Source organism: Artemia sp. Qi Xiang Cuo, chromosome 10 (assembly GCF_049724085.1).
Source record: "Artemia sp. Qi Xiang Cuo chromosome 10, ASM4972408v1, whole genome shotgun sequence".
NCBI lineage: Eukaryota > Metazoa > Arthropoda > Branchiopoda > Anostraca > Artemiidae > Artemia > Artemia sp. Qi Xiang Cuo.
Genome location: NC_142803.1, coordinates 37,976,852 through 37,992,861, shown reverse-complemented (window position 1 = coordinate 37,992,861; position 16,010 = coordinate 37,976,852). Strand labels below are relative to the sequence as shown.

The following is a 16,010-nucleotide window of genomic DNA, read 5'->3' as shown; positions in this document are numbered from 1 at the left end:
AAAACGAGGAGGATGGGATTCCCTCTGTCTCCATAGTATATCTAATATATCTTCTCTAGCGAATCCTTGCTACCTGTTTAGACATTTCTATTTCATTAGTTTCTTCCTCTGGCTTGTATTGGGACTTAATTTTTTTTTCGCTTAAATGGGAAACAATTCATTTGAAAAACATGTTGTACTCGTTTGTAAAATATTTTATTGTACTGTTTCAAATCCATCTATAATCGCGTCCTTGATTGCAATAAAAAAACAAGTTTTTTTTAACTGAAATTAAGGAGCAACATTAAAACTCAAAACAAACAGATATTAGCCTATTCCGTATATGAAGGGTTGCCCCCGCCTCAATACCTTGCTCTTTATGCTAAAACTGTTAGCACTTTTGAAAAAGCTTCCTATTCTAATTGAACGGTCCCTGTGTTTCAGTTGCAGTTCTTAAAAGATTGCGACAAACAGTCAAACGTTAGCGTAAAGAGCATGGTTTTGAGGAGGGGGCAACCCTTCATATGCAGAATAATTTCTGTTTGTTTTGAGTTTTAATGTTGTTCCTTAATTTCATTAAAAAAATTTTTTTTTTTTAATTTATGATCGTTTTTCAAATAATGCAGAAATCTGGCTCACCTTCCATGAAATATATCCCCCCCCCCTCACTGGAAACTTCTCCGTGGAAATTTTATCAACCTAAAGTGTATCTCCAGTCAAATTCCCTCCAGACAGTTCTATCCTCGCTGAAGATCCCCTCTCCCGTAAAATTTCCTCCGTAAAATCCCCCCTGTGTAAGATTTCCCCTGAAAATTCACCCCCCCCCCCTCTGGAAATTTCCCTCCCCAAGGAAAATTCTCTCTGTGGAAATCCACCCCAATCAACCCCCCCCCCCCTCAAAACGTCTGTGTACTTCCCAATAACAAATACTATACATAAACAGTTGGCGAATTTCATATTTTGCAGGCCACTCCCACGGACTGGGTGGGGGGGGGGTCATTTTAAGCCTAAAGACATAGTTATTTGATGTTTCAACTATACTGAACAAAATGGTTATCTCAAAATTTTGATCAGATAACTTTTGGGAAAAAATGGGCGTGGGAGGGGGGTCATTTGTCCTCCAATCTTTTTGGTCACTTAAAAAGGGAACTAGAACTTTTAATTTGCCTTTCGAATGCACTCTCTCCCGATCTTCTAGGACCATTATATGAGTATGATCACCCTTAAAAAAAAAAAAAAAAAAAAAAAAAAAAAAAAAATTCCACATTTTATATGTATATAGGAGCTTGAAACTTACACAGTTGGGTTCTCTGGTATGCTGAATCTGATGGTGTGATTTTAATTAAGATCTTTGAATTTTAGGGGATGTTTCCTCCCTATTTCAAAAATCAGGCAAATTTTCTCAGGTTCGTAGCTTTTGATAGGTAACACTAAACTTGATGAATCTTGTATATATTTTTGGAATCAGCATGATAAGCTGGTTCTTTTGATGTATCTATTGATATCAAAATCATGTTTTTTTTTTAGAATGTTGGTTACTATTGAGCCGAGTCGGTGCTTACTTACAGTTCGTCACCACGATCTTTTTTTTTTTTTTTTTTTTTTTTTTTTTTTTTTTTTTTTTTTTTTAATAAATTCACCTCCTCTCCTCTCAGTGACGACAAATTTAAATTCAAAATACATTTAATTTTAACTTTAGACGTCACCTACTCTTTTATTAAATAGTAGCCGAACTGGACACACTTCAAGTCACCCTATACTACAAAAACCTTCCAAAAACAGACAAAAATTTGCCATTCCCAGGGAAAAGGGCGTCCTCCCCCAACAGGAAGTCCTTCATACGGTGGGTATTTCTTACCATACCTCTAAACTTTTCCGGATGGTGACCCTACGTGTCTCCTATAACAAATAATAACAATAAAGAAATTCAAAATAAACTAATTAAATTAATAATAATAAAACAAATAGACCAATTTAACTATCAGTGTAACTTTCTTTTACAAAAAATACACCAACTTATTTACAAATTGCAAAGACCTCAAAGAAAGTTATAATGATTCTTCACCCTTATCTTTTCATTTTTCCCTTTTAACTATACTTCGGCTACTATTTAACTCTATAAACAGAACAAAAACAAAATTACAAAACTGGCAATGCTGTTTTACCCATTTCTACTTACACTGAAACACACACTTACAACACATCTCCTCAAACATAAGCTACATCTTTCCAATAAACTCTTCAACCAAAAACTCCATCCACTCAATATCCACTCGTTCCTTCCACCTTTCAGTTTCACTTAAACGCTCTATCACTCTCCTGCAATCATAACCAAACCTTCTTGACAAACTCTCTTTTCCCCTTTTCTTTCTTTTCAGTACATATTCACATATTTTCATCACAATCAACACCACAGCTCTCTCTCTCCTCTCATTTCCAGGAATTTCTACATTCAGTTTAATCAACCTTATCTTATCTTCCTCTGTATTCCAAATTACTCCACAATCTCTTAAGGCACTAAAACACTTATCTACAGTTCATTCATTATACTTACAATTAAAAAATTCGTGCTTCAGGCCATTTATCACTATTTCGTCGCAAAGCTTGCACTTTCATCTTGGGTAAAACGACTTACTCGATCTTGAAGCGGCAGTATCTCATGAACAAACAGAAACATAAATTCCTTTATAAACTAACTATACGGTACACTATGCATTTTCTCAAACGAAGGCTTAAAATTCACAAATGGTTGTTTTCTTTTCACGTGAAAATCCACTTCTTCTTCTTCCGTTTTCTCTAAATATCCATCCACTATCTTTTTCCTTTCGGCATTTTTAATCTGATCACTCAGCAAGCCTTGATTTTTCATTTCTCAAATACCCCATATTACTTCATGGAGTTTCTCTTGCACATCCCTGATCATTTTTTGTTTTGCTAGTTCATCCTCCTCAGTATTTATCACTGGTAAGGCCCATCCTCTTATTATTTCACCGTCAATCCATTTACTACAGATTATCTCACATAAGTTTCTAATTCTCAGAGACTTACACACCTTTCTGAAATTTATAACACCGAGAACCCCCTCTTCTCGGATCACATGCAACATTTTCATAATTAGCTTTTCTAGCTTTCCCCTCCAAACAAAACACTAAATACTCCTTTCTACCTTTTTAGCATTCTTTTCTTCAAGATTGAACGCCGGTCTCAGATAAAATAGCAATGGGAGAGCATACGTATTTACATACCCTACTCGCTCAAACATTGACACGAAGTGCGCTCTTTGATGGGCTACCAGCGACCCCTCAATATTCTGCACCCGCTCTTCCCATAAATTTTCCACATTCACCGTTCTTTCAAAAATTGCACCCAATACTTTCACTGACTGAGACTCCTAGACCCAGACGCTATCATCTAACCGTGCGTACTCACCTATGTTTAGTAACTGTCTCTTTTTTTTGTGTTTTTTTTACCAAGAAATGCTCCTCATACCACATTAGTCCTCTTACCACTTTCATCAAATTAGCCAAACTCCCAGGAAGGAAGGCCCCATTGTCTACAAAAGCCAGTGATTTGAAGAAGATATTCGTCTTAATGGCAATCCCCTGTATCCGCCGTTCAACATACTTAAAAAGTGGATCTATATAAAGTTCGAATAAATAAGGGGAGTAGAGAGGGGTCATGAGGTCCGAACATTACCACGTGGTTTATGGTTTTCTAAGTGAGAATGAAAAAACAGGAACTTTGTCACATGAAAAAACAGGAATTTTCTCACATTTATGTATGTTTTTATGGTTTTTGTCGGTGAGAATTTGAAAAACAGGAATTTTCTCACATTTATGTATTTTTTCATGGTTTTTGTCAGTGATAATTTGAAAAAACAGGAACTTTCTCACTTGGAAAACCATAAACCACGTGGTGCTGTCACGAGTATCACCTGTGAACTTGATTTACATAATCGCTAGGGGAAATTATTGATTCACGAAGAGGGAATTAGGAAACATTAAGGCTTCTTTAATCTTTAGGCCTGTCACGAGTAGCACCTGTGAACTTGATTTACATAATCGCTATGGGAAATTATTGATTCACGAAGGGGAGAATTAAGAAACATTAAGGCTTCTTTAATCTTAGGTCTGAGGGATAAACGTTCTTTAGGTCAGAGAGAAAATTAATATTCTATTTTCAAATAGGGCTTCATTGATCTTTAGTGTCAGGAATTATAATTGACATCACTTGTTATCTTGGAATTATGCGGGAGTCTAAAGAGATAGAAATTCTATTTTTAAATACGGCTTCACGGAGCTTTAAGTCGGAGAGGTAAATTGATATTCTAACGAAACCCTAATAGTTTAGCTAGGAAAATTTATGAGATGAATAGATTAACGTAGGAAAGTGTTTCCTAGAAATTTGAAATGCGTTAGCGCATAGATGCCATACAAAAGGAACACGCTGAAATTACGTTTAGGGATTATTTGGGCGAAACGGTTTTATTCATTTTATGGGATTATTTCGGCGAAACCGTTAGAGACATTTTGAAAGAAGATTTTAGAAAGGGTTTTAGAAGAGGTTTTGAGTGTGGTCGTTATAATACACAAGTTCCATTTGAACAGTGTTGTGAGGTCCTCTACCCCAACCCCAAAGGGCCACCGGCACCCCCAAAGGCCCACCCCAGACCCTCAACGGCCATCCCCGGGCCCCCCAAAGGCCCATCGAACTCCCAAAGGACCAACGGGGTCCCAAAGGCCATCCACCGGTCCCCAAATGTCACCCAGACATCCACAGGCCCTCCCTGTGCCCCAAAGGCCCTCCCTGTGCCCCAAAGGCCCTCCCCCGGCCCTCCTCCTCCTCCTCCTCCCACCTCCTCCTCCTCCCTCCTCCTCATCCTAAAAGTTAGGTGTATGATTAGGTTAGGTTAGGTTAGATTAGGCTAGGTTAGGTTAGGTTAGGCTAGGTTAGCCTACGTACGCGCGCGGACGTAGGCTAACCTAGCCTAACCTAACTTAACCTAACCTAGCCTAATCTAACCTAACCTAACCTAATCATATACCTAACTTTTCGCATGTCTCTCACCTAACCTAAGCTAACCTAAGTGAAGCGTACGTAGGCTAACCTAACCTAGTCTAATCTAACCTAACTGAATCTAGTCTAACCTAACCATACTCACCGGAAAAGGTTAGGTTAACTTATCATGAGCACTCTTGATAAGCACATGTGTGTACATGTGTATACATGTGTGTACATGTGACACGGTAAACCACACCCTTACACTAGTGAAATATTCCAACTCTTGCATTTCAACGAAAGAAATTCAAAATGAAATTTGAAAAATCAGGACAATGTACCTGTGACACGGAAAACCAAACCCAAACACAACTGAACCATTCCAACTCTTGCATTTCAAATAAAGAAATTCAAAATGAACTTTGAAAAATCAAGAAAATGTAACTGTGACATGGTAAACGATAACCAAACACTACTGAAATATTCCAACTCTTGCATTTCAAATATAGAAATTAAAAATTAATTTGAAAAATCTAGAAAATGTAACTGTGACAAGGTAAACCATAACCAAACACTACTGAAATATTACAACTCTTGCAATTCAAAGAAAGAAATTCAAAATGAACTTTGAAAAATCAAGAAAATGTAACTGTGACAAGGTAAACCATAACCAAACACTACTGAAATATTCCATCTCCTGCTTTTCAACGAAAGAAATTCAAATGAGCTTTGAAAAATCAAGAAAATGTAACTGTGACAAGGTAAACCATAAGCAAACACTACTGAAATATTCCATTTATTTCTATAAAACGCACGAAATACAAAATAAGATTTGAAAAATCTCGTAAATGTAACTCTGACATGGTACCTTAACATAATACGCGTCTGAAATAGTTCCACTAGAGATTATCCACGAAGTGCATAAACAATTTGAGTTTTAATAAATAGACCATGTAAATGTGACATGTTAAATCACGACCAAACACTTCTGAAATAATCCAACTCTTGCATTTCAACGAAAGAAATTCAAAATGAACTTTGAAAAATCAAGAGAATGTAACTGTGACAAGGTAAACCATAACCAGACACTTCTGAAATAATCCAATTCTTGCATTTCAACGAAAGAAATTCAAAATGAACTTTTAAAAAATCATTAAAATTTAACTTTGAAACGTTAAACCCAAACAAGACACTACTGAAATATTCAAACTCTGGCATTTCAACGAAAGAAATTCAAATGAAAATTGAAAAAATCAAGAAAATGTAACTGTGACAAGGTAAAACACAAGTAAACACTACTGAAATATTCCAACTCTTGCTTTTCAACGAAAGAAATTCAAAATGAACTTTGAAAAATCAAGAAAATGTAACTTTGACAAGTTAAACCACAACCAAACACTACTGAAATATTCCAACTCTTGCATTTCAACGAAAGAAATTCAAAATTAACATTTAAAAATCAATAAAATGTAACTTTGACAAGTTAAACCACAACCAAACACTACTGAAATATTCCAACTCTTGCATTTCAACGAAAGAAATTCAAAATGAACTTTGAAAAATCAAGAAAATATAACTGTGACAAGTTAAACCACAACCAAACTCAACTGAAATATTCCAACTCTTGCATTTCAACGAAAGAAATTCAAAATGAACTTTGAAAAATCAATAATATGTAACTTTGACAAGCTAAACCACGACCAAACACTACTGAAATATTCCAACTCTTGCATTTCAATGAAAGAAATTCAAAATGAACTTTGGAAAATCATGAAAATGTAACTTTGACAAGGTAAACCATAACCATACACTACTGAAATAATCCAACTCTTGCATTTCAACGAAAGAAATTCAAAATGAACTTTGAAAAATCATGAAAACGTAACTGTGACAAGGTAAACCACGACCAAACACTACTGAATTAGTTCAACTCTTGCATTACAATTAAAGAAATTCAAAATTAACTTTGAAAAATCAGTAGAATGTAAATGTTACATGGTAAACAATAACCAGATAATTCTGAAATAATCCAAATCTTGCATTTCAACGAAAGAAATTCAAAATTAACTTTGAAAAAATAAATAAAATATAAATGTGACAAGGTAAACCATGACCATACACTACTTAAATATTCCAACTCTTTCATTTCAACTACATAAATTCAAATTAACTTTTAAAAAATAAATAAAATTAAAATGTTAAAATTTAAAACAAAATTAAACAATACTGAAATATTCCAACTCTTGCTTTTAAACTAAATAAATTAAAAATTAACTTTGAAAAATCAAGAAAATGTAAATTTGACAAGTTAAACCACAACCAAACACTACTGAAATATTCCAACTCTTGCATTTCAACGAAAGAAATTCAAAATGAACTTTGAAAAATCAAGAAAATGTATCTTTGACAAGTTAAACCACAACCAAACACTCCTTAAATATTCCAACTCTTGCATTTCAACGAAAGAAATTCAAAATGAACTTTTAAAAAATCAAGAAAATATAACTGTGACAAGTTAAACCACAACCAAAAGATACTGAAATATTCCAACTCTTGAATTTAAACGAAATAAATTCAAAATGAACTTTGAAAAATCAAGAAAATCTATCTTTGACAAGTTAAACCTCAACCATAAAATACTGAAATATTCCAACTCTTGCAGTTAAACGAAATAAATTAATAATTAAATTTGAAAAATCAAGAAAATATAACTGTGACAATGTAAAGCAGAACCAAACACCACTGAAATATTCCAACTCTTGCTTTTCAAAGTAATAAATTCAAAATAAACTTTGGAAAATCAAGAAAACGTAACTGTGACAGGGTAACCCACGACAAAACACTACTGAAATATTCCAACTCTTGCATTTCAATGAAAGAAATTCAAAATGAACTTTGAAAAATCAAGAAAATGTAACTCTGACAGGGTAAACCACAACCAAACACTACCTAAATAGTACAACTCTTGCATTACAATGAAATAAATACACAATAAAAAAATAAAAATAAATAAAATTGAACTGTGACAAGTTATACCACCAACAAACACTACTGAACTATAACAAAAATATCAATAAATCTAAATAATAACAAAATGAAATTTTAAACAACAATAAAATGTAACAGTGACAAGGAAAACCACACCCAAACACAACTTAAATATTCCAAGTCTTGAATTTAAATGACAGAAATTCACCATTAAATTTGAAACATCAAGAAGATGTAACTGTGACAAGGTAAACCACAATCAAACACTACTGAAATATTCCAACTCTTGCATTTAAACTAAATAAATAAAAATTTAATTTTTAAAAATAAATAAATTTTAAGTTATAAAATTTAAAAAAAAAAAATAAAAAAATTAATACGACAAACAATTGAAATAAATATAATTAAAATAAAATTAAATTTTAAAAATATATAAAATGTAACTGTGACAATGTAAACAACTAACAAACACTACTTAAATAGTCCAACTCTTTCATTTAAATGAAAGAAATTATAAATGATCTTTGAAAAATCAAGAAAATGTAACTGTGACAAGGTAAACCACAACCAAACACTACTTAAATAGTCCAACTCTTGCATTTCAACGAAAGAAATTCAAAATGAACTTTGAAAAATCACGAAAATGTAACTCTGACAAGGTAAACCACGACCAAACACTACTGAAATATTCCAACTCTTGCATTTCAACGAAAGAAATTCAAAATGAACTTTGAAAAATCAAGAAAATGTAACTGTGACATGGTAAAATACAATCATACACTACTGAAATATTCCAACTCTTGCATTTCAACGAAAGAAATTCAAAATGAACTTTGAAAAATCAAGAAAATGTAAATGTGACAATGGAAACCACACCCAAACACTTCTGAAATATTCCAACTCTTGTATTTCAATGAAAGAAATTCAAAATGAACTTTTAAAAATCAAGAAAATGTAACTGTGACAAGGTAACCCACAAGCAAACACTACTGAAATATTCCAACTCTTGCATTTCAACTAAATAAATTAAAATGAACTTTGAAAAATAAAGAAAATGTAACTGTGACAAGGTAACCCACAAGCAAACACTACTGAAATATTCCAGCTCTTGCATTTCAAAGAAATAAATTAAAATTTAAATTCAAAATGAAAAATCAAGAAAATGTAACTGTGACAAGGTAAACCACAACCAAACACTACTGAAATATTCCAACTCTTGCATTTCAATTAATTAAATTCAAAAAGAACTTTAAAAAATCAAGAAAATGTAACTGTGACAGGGTAAACTACAACATCACACTACTGAAATATTCCAACTCTTGCATTTCAAAGAAAGAAATTCAAAATGAACTTTTAAAAATAAAGCGAATGTAACTGTGACATGGTAAACTACAACATCACACTACTGAAATATTCCAACTCTTGCATTTCAACGAAAGAAATTCTAAATGAGCTTTGAAAAATCAAGAAAATGTAACTGTGACATGGTAAACCGCAACCAAACACTACTGAAATATTCCAACTCTTGCATTTCAACGAAAGAAATTCAAAATGGACTATCAAAAATTAAGGGAATGTAACTGTGACAGGGTAAACTACAACATCACACTACTGAAATATTCCAACTCTTGCATTTCAACGAAAGAAATTCAAAATGAACTTTGAAAAATCAAGGGAATGTAACTCTGACAAGGTAAACTACAACATCACACTACTGAAATATTCCAACTCTTGCATTTCAACGAAAGAAATTCAAAATGAACTTTGAAAAATAAAGAAAATGTAACTGTGACAGGTTAAACTACAATAACACACTACTGAAATATTCCAACTCTTGCATTTCAATGAAAGAAATTCAAAATGAACTTTGAAAAAATCAGACCTTTGGAGGGGGGAGGGGTCGGGGGCAGGGGGTCGTTCTGTGTCTCAATGCACAAAAAAAGTATAAAAAATGGGGAGGGAATGGGGGGGGGGAGGAGAGGGGAGGAGGAGGAGGGAGGAGGTGGGAGGAGGAGGGAGGAGGAGGAGGAGGGAGGATGAGGAGGAGGGAGGAGGAGGAGGAGGAAGGAGGAGGAGGTGGGAGGAGGAGGAGGAGGAGGGCCGGGGGAGGGCCTTTGGGGCACAGGGAGGGCCTTTGGGGCACTGGGAGGGCCTTTGGAGGTCTGGGTGACATTTGGGGACCGGTGGATGGCCTTTGGGACCCCGTTGGTCCTTTGGGAGTTCGATGGGCCTTTGGGGGGCCCGGGGATGGCCGTTGAGGGTCTGGGGTGGGCCTTTGGGGGTGCCGGTGGCCCTTTGGAGTTGGGGTAGAGGACCTTACAACACAGTCCAAATGGAACTTGTGTATTATAACGACCACACTCAAAACCTCTTCTAAAACCCTTTCTAAAATCAACGTCTCTAACGGTTTCGCCGAAATAATCCCATAAAATGGATAAAACTGTTTCGCCCAAATAATCCCTAAACGTAATTTCAGCGTGTTCCTTTTGTTTGGCATCTATGCGCTAACGCATTTCAAATTTCTAGGAAACCCTTTCCTACGTTAATCTCTTCATCTCATAAATTTTCCTAGCTAAACTATTAGGGTTTCGTTAGAATATCAATTTACCTCTCCGACTTAAAGCTCCGTGAAGCCGTATTTAAAAATAGAATTTCTATCTCTTTAGACTCCCGCATAATTCCAAGATAACAAGTGATGTCAATTATGATTCCTGATACTAAAGATCAATGAAGCCCTATTTGAAAATAGAATATTAATTTTTCTCTCTGACCTAAAGAACGTTTATCCCTCAGACCTAAGATTAAAGAAGCATTAATGTTTCTTAATTCTCACCTTCGTTAATCAATAATTTCCCATAGCGATTATGTAAATCAAGTTCACAGGTGCTACTCGTGACAGTCCTAAAGATTAAAGAACCATTAATGTGTCCAATGTCCCTCATCGTGAATCAATAATGCCCCCTAGCGATTATGTAAATCAAGTTCACAGGTGCTACTCGTGACATGACCATGTGGTTTATGGTTTTCCAAGTGAGAAAGTTCCTGTTTTTCAAATTATCACAGACAAAAACCATAAAAAAATAAAAAAATGTGAGAAAGTTCCTGTTTTTTCAAATTCTCAATGACAAAAACCATAAAAACAGACATAAATGTGACAAAATTCATGGTTTTTCAAGTGAGAAAATTCCTGTTTTTTCATTCTCACTGAGAAAAGCATAAACCACGTGGTAATGTTCGGACCTCATGACCCCTCTCTACTAAGGGGCACTCGGATCCCCTTGTCGCACTGCCTTTTCAAGCTTCAGCCTTCCACTAGTGTAACCATTTATATTCACAACCTCCATCGGGTTCTTATATAAATTTTCCTACCACTTCACAAACCGTTGATCAAATCCAAAATTTTCCTTCGTCAGTGTCCACAATATCGATCTTATAACCGAGCCATACGCTTTGGCAACATCCATACACAGTAGCAAAGCTGTTACGGAAAACACCTTATTTTTTTGCCATTTCGTTGTCTCTGCGCACCAACAAGTCATGGAGCACGTTGCGAATGTGATGGGCCTTCTTTACTTGAATATCACCAAACTGATATTCTCCCAGGATTCCATGCATCACATTCTCCATTCTCTTAGCTAAGAATTCGGACGTTATTCTGTGGTCACTGTTTGAAACCGATATTCACGTCCAGTTTTAAGGTTTATTCTATCGCCTCCTTTAAAAAGGAGAGACACTATACCCACATCATAACAACCTCTGAATATCTTTGTTTAACATAGCTCCTTACCAAACAGAGTAAACAGATCCCCGATTTCCGGAGAAAATTCTTTATAAAATTTGTATCCCAGTCCATCTACCCCAGGTGACTTGCCATTTTTCATTCCTCTTATTATTTTTTCAGTTTTCAGCCGGGTTACCTCCTGCAGTATCAGCTCATTCTCTTCGGTCTTTACCTTCCTAACTGGTTCAAAATCTGCCAAGGAATTCATTCTGCTGTCTTGTTCTTGATCTGGCACTGTGTAAATTTGCTTAAAAAAATCTTCCACTATTTTTTTTATCTCCTCTTCATTTTCCACAACTTCTCCCTATTTATTTCTTAATCCCCTAATTCTATTATTTTATCTTTTCTTTTTTGCCTTAATTTTCATTGCTATATTTACTTGTTTTTCATTCTCTTCTTCCAAATCTTCTTCCAACCTGTTTCCAAATCTCAAATTCTTTTTTCTTTAATCTTTCGTATTTCATCTTTGACCTCTTCAAACTCGTACCAAACCTCCGTCCCTTCGTCTATCTCTTCCTTCAGTTGGTTTAGTACTATATAAAGATGTCTTTTATGTGCTTCATTTTCCCTTCTTGATTCGTTTTCCCAGTTTTGTAAATATAATTTTACTTTTTGCTTTAGTACTTTCCGAAATTGCACTGGCTCTGTTCCATCAGTAAAATCATACATCCAAGATCCAATACTGACTCTCAGCAGCTCTTCCAGTGGGCCCTTTAGTGTTGAAGGATTCGGTTTCCAATAGTTCTTTATAAAATTTTCTCGGTTTGTGTTGGTTCCCATATCCATTAACAGAGCAGTGGGTCAGAGAAAGACATGAGTTCGTTCTGTACACTTATCTCTTCTGTTAACAGATTATGCTTCACATAAATCTGGCCTATTCTGCTTGATCCTCGGTTATCCATTCGGGTGAATCCCGATTCTTTCCCAAAATCAACCCACACATCTTTCAAATTCCAAGCACTTATCACCGCCTTTAAACCTTCACTGTATCTTCTTCTTGCTACTTTTCCATTCCTTCCTAAGGCATCCGCTTCGGAAACTATACAATTAAAAATCCCCAACATTATCAAATTTTCTTCACAAAGGTACCTTGGCAATTTTTCACGAATGGCACTCTCCCGTTGTGTGAAGTTACCCGTTCCTGACGGTAGGTGGACGTGTACTATCACGATGGGTAACACTAAACTTGATGAATCTTAAATATTTGGAATCAGCATAATAAGTTGATTCTTTTGATATGTGTATTGATATCAAAATTCTGTTTTTTTTTAGAATTTCGGTTACTATTGAGCCGAGTCGGTGCTTACTTACAGTTCGTCACCACGATCTGTTTGATCAAACCTGTAAAAGGAAAAAGTTCAGACTACTAAACTTTTTCACTTTTGTCTTTTCTCAAATAAGGGTGGCAAACATAAATTACAGGTTGATTAAATGTAGGAACACTAACTTGAGGTTTTTTTTTTTTTTTTTTTTTTTTTTTTGTTTTTTTTTTTTTTTTTTTTTGTTGGCTTTGCTTATGGAAAGGTTTGTTTTCCCGAAAGAGTGAGGGTTTTCCCTAAAAAAACGTCATACAAATAATAAATACATACGTATTTTTTTGAAGCTTTCTCCTTAAAAAAATAAAACAAGTTTTTAAAAACTTAATTTAGAATGTAGACAAAAACAGTTTGGAAAAAGACGGAAAAAACAGAGACAGAGTACGGACTCATTGGCGTAATGGATGCCGGTCAGGATGGACTCCAAAAATGTTGCCTCCTTTCTTTGTCTAATGAACAACCAATCCGTTCCACGTCTTAAAGTGGATTATTTCGAAAACGAGGGGGATAACATTAACACTACTCAAATTTATAGATTTTTCTTGTGAACACGATACAACAGAATGTAAAAATTATTTACGCAAATAATAAAATATATTAACAGACTGGATTACGTCGATGATGCTCTGGGATGAAAATAAATTAATGCTTCGAACTCATGGTTTGTGCCTCACTGTGTGAGGCAACCAAAACCTCGCGGTTTTGGTTCTTCAGGTCTTCAAGATTCGACGGTCCTTCGCATCCTTCAACTTTGAACTCTGTAGTTGTGTTGGGATTGCCAGGTGGTTTGTTTCTCAATCGAGATTTTTTGTTGTAAAGCTTGGTCAGGAGAGCTTAAAGGATTCCCCAGTAGTACATTTAACTTTGGTACCAACAATTTTTAATTCTGAATCCAGATCACGCTCTGTCACAACGTTTCTAACGGTTGTTTCAATGTCTTCACAAATCGGACCTTGATCTTACGTGGTCGTAATATACCTTGGAAGTGGTCTTCCGCTTTTTTTATTCTCTTCTCTCTACGCAGTCTCCTGGAAAGTGCCGCCTGGGGCGTTCCACACTGCAGACCTCTCCCCTGGGTACGTTTGTTCTTAATTAATTAAAAAAAACTTTCAAGAAAAGAAGTTTTTCAAAGAAAAGTAAAGGCCATATTAAACTATAGATCAGAAGAAATAAAAACCTACACTAACTCAAACTCAAAACGACTAGAAATTATTACTAAAAAATAAATGAAACCCAAGACCAACAGAAATTAAATAAACAATCATACCAAAAACCGTACAATGGGCACTAATATAAATGAACAAATAAATCTTAAAACGAGTAAAGCTTAAATTAAATATGCAAATCAAGCTTTACTTAATTTGGCAGCTAACTTAAAAGGTCTTTGTGATAAAAGTTCATTAGTGTTAACTATTTCTTTTGCAGTGCATCAAACAGTTCGTGGTAACGAACTGTAAGTAAGGAGTGACCCGGTTCAATGGTAACCGAAACTCTAAAAAACGGAATTTTGATACCAATAGATACATCAAAAGAATCAGATTTTAATGCTGATTTCGAATATATAAGTTTCATCAAGTTATTCTTACTCATGAAAAGTTATGCGCCTGAGAAAATTTGGATGATTTTCGGAAAAAGGGGGAAAGACCCCCTAAAATTTATAGAACCTTAATAAAAATCACACCATCATATTCAGCCTATCAGAGAATCCTACTGTAGAGGTTTCAAGCTCCTATCTACAAAAATGTGGAATTTTCCATTTTTTGCCAGAAGACAGATTATGGATGCGTGTTTTTTTTTTTCAGGGGTAATCGTATTGACCCAGTGGTCCTAGAATATCGTAGGAGGGCTCATTGGAACGGAAATTAAAAGTTCTAGTGCCCTTTTTGAGTGACCAAAAAAATGGAGGGCAACTAGGCCCCCTCCCACGCTCATTTTTTTCCCAAAGTCACCTGATCAAAATTTTGAGATAGCCATTTTGTTCAGCATAGTTGAAAATCTAATAAATATGTCTTTTAATCCCCCACAGTTCCCAGGGGAAGGGTTGCAAGTTATGAACTTTGCCCCCTTGTTTACATATAGTACTGGTAATTGGGAAGTATACATACATTTTCAGAAGGGATTTTTTTCTGGTGGGGAGGGATGGAGAAGGGGGTTACTTGGGAGAATCTTTCCGTGGAGGATGTTTCCTTGGGGCAAGGGATATTTCTATGAAGGAGGCGCTGGATTTCTCAGCATTATTTAAAAAAAGATCAGAAATTAAATTTAAAAAAACAAGTTTTTTCAACTGAAAGTAAGAAGCAACATTAAAACTTAAAACGAACAGAAATTATTACGTATATGGGGGGGTTCGCCCCCAAGTCATCAAAAGAATCAGATTTTAATTCTGATTTCAAATATATAAGTATCATCAAGTTTAGTCTTACCCATCAAAAGTTACACGCCTGAGAAAATTTGGCTGATTTTAGAAAAAAAGGAGGGAAAGACCCCCTAAAAGCTATAGAACCTTAATTAAAATCACACCATCATATTCAGCGTATCAGAGAACCCTACTGTAGAGGTTTCAAGCACCTATCTACAAAAATGTGGAATTTTGCATTTTGTTTGCCAGAAGAAAGATCACGGATGCGTGTTTATTTATTTATTTATTTTTTTCCAGGGGTGATCGTATCGACCCAGTGGTCCTAGAATATCGTGGGAGGGCTCATTGGAACGGAAATTAAAAGTTCTAGTGCCCTTTTTAAGTGAAAAAAAAATGGAGGGCAACTAGGCCCCCTCCCACGCTCATTTTTCCCCCAAAGTCACCCGATAAAAATTTTGAGAGAGCCATTTTGTTCAGCATGGTCGAAAATATGATAACTATGTCTTTTAGGATACTTAATCCCCCGAAGTCCCCGGGGGGAGGGCTGAAAGTTATGAACTTTACCCAATGTTAACATATAGTATTGGTT

At 35.2% G+C, this 16,010-nt stretch overlaps 1 protein-coding gene across 1 annotated transcript in view; it reads left to right on the top strand.

The window, feature by feature from the left end:
• Nucleotides 1-16,010, top strand: part of pico (ras-associated and pleckstrin homology domains-containing protein pico) — a 196,825-nt gene that overhangs the window by 96,236 nt on the left and 84,579 nt on the right. The window lies entirely within an intron of this gene.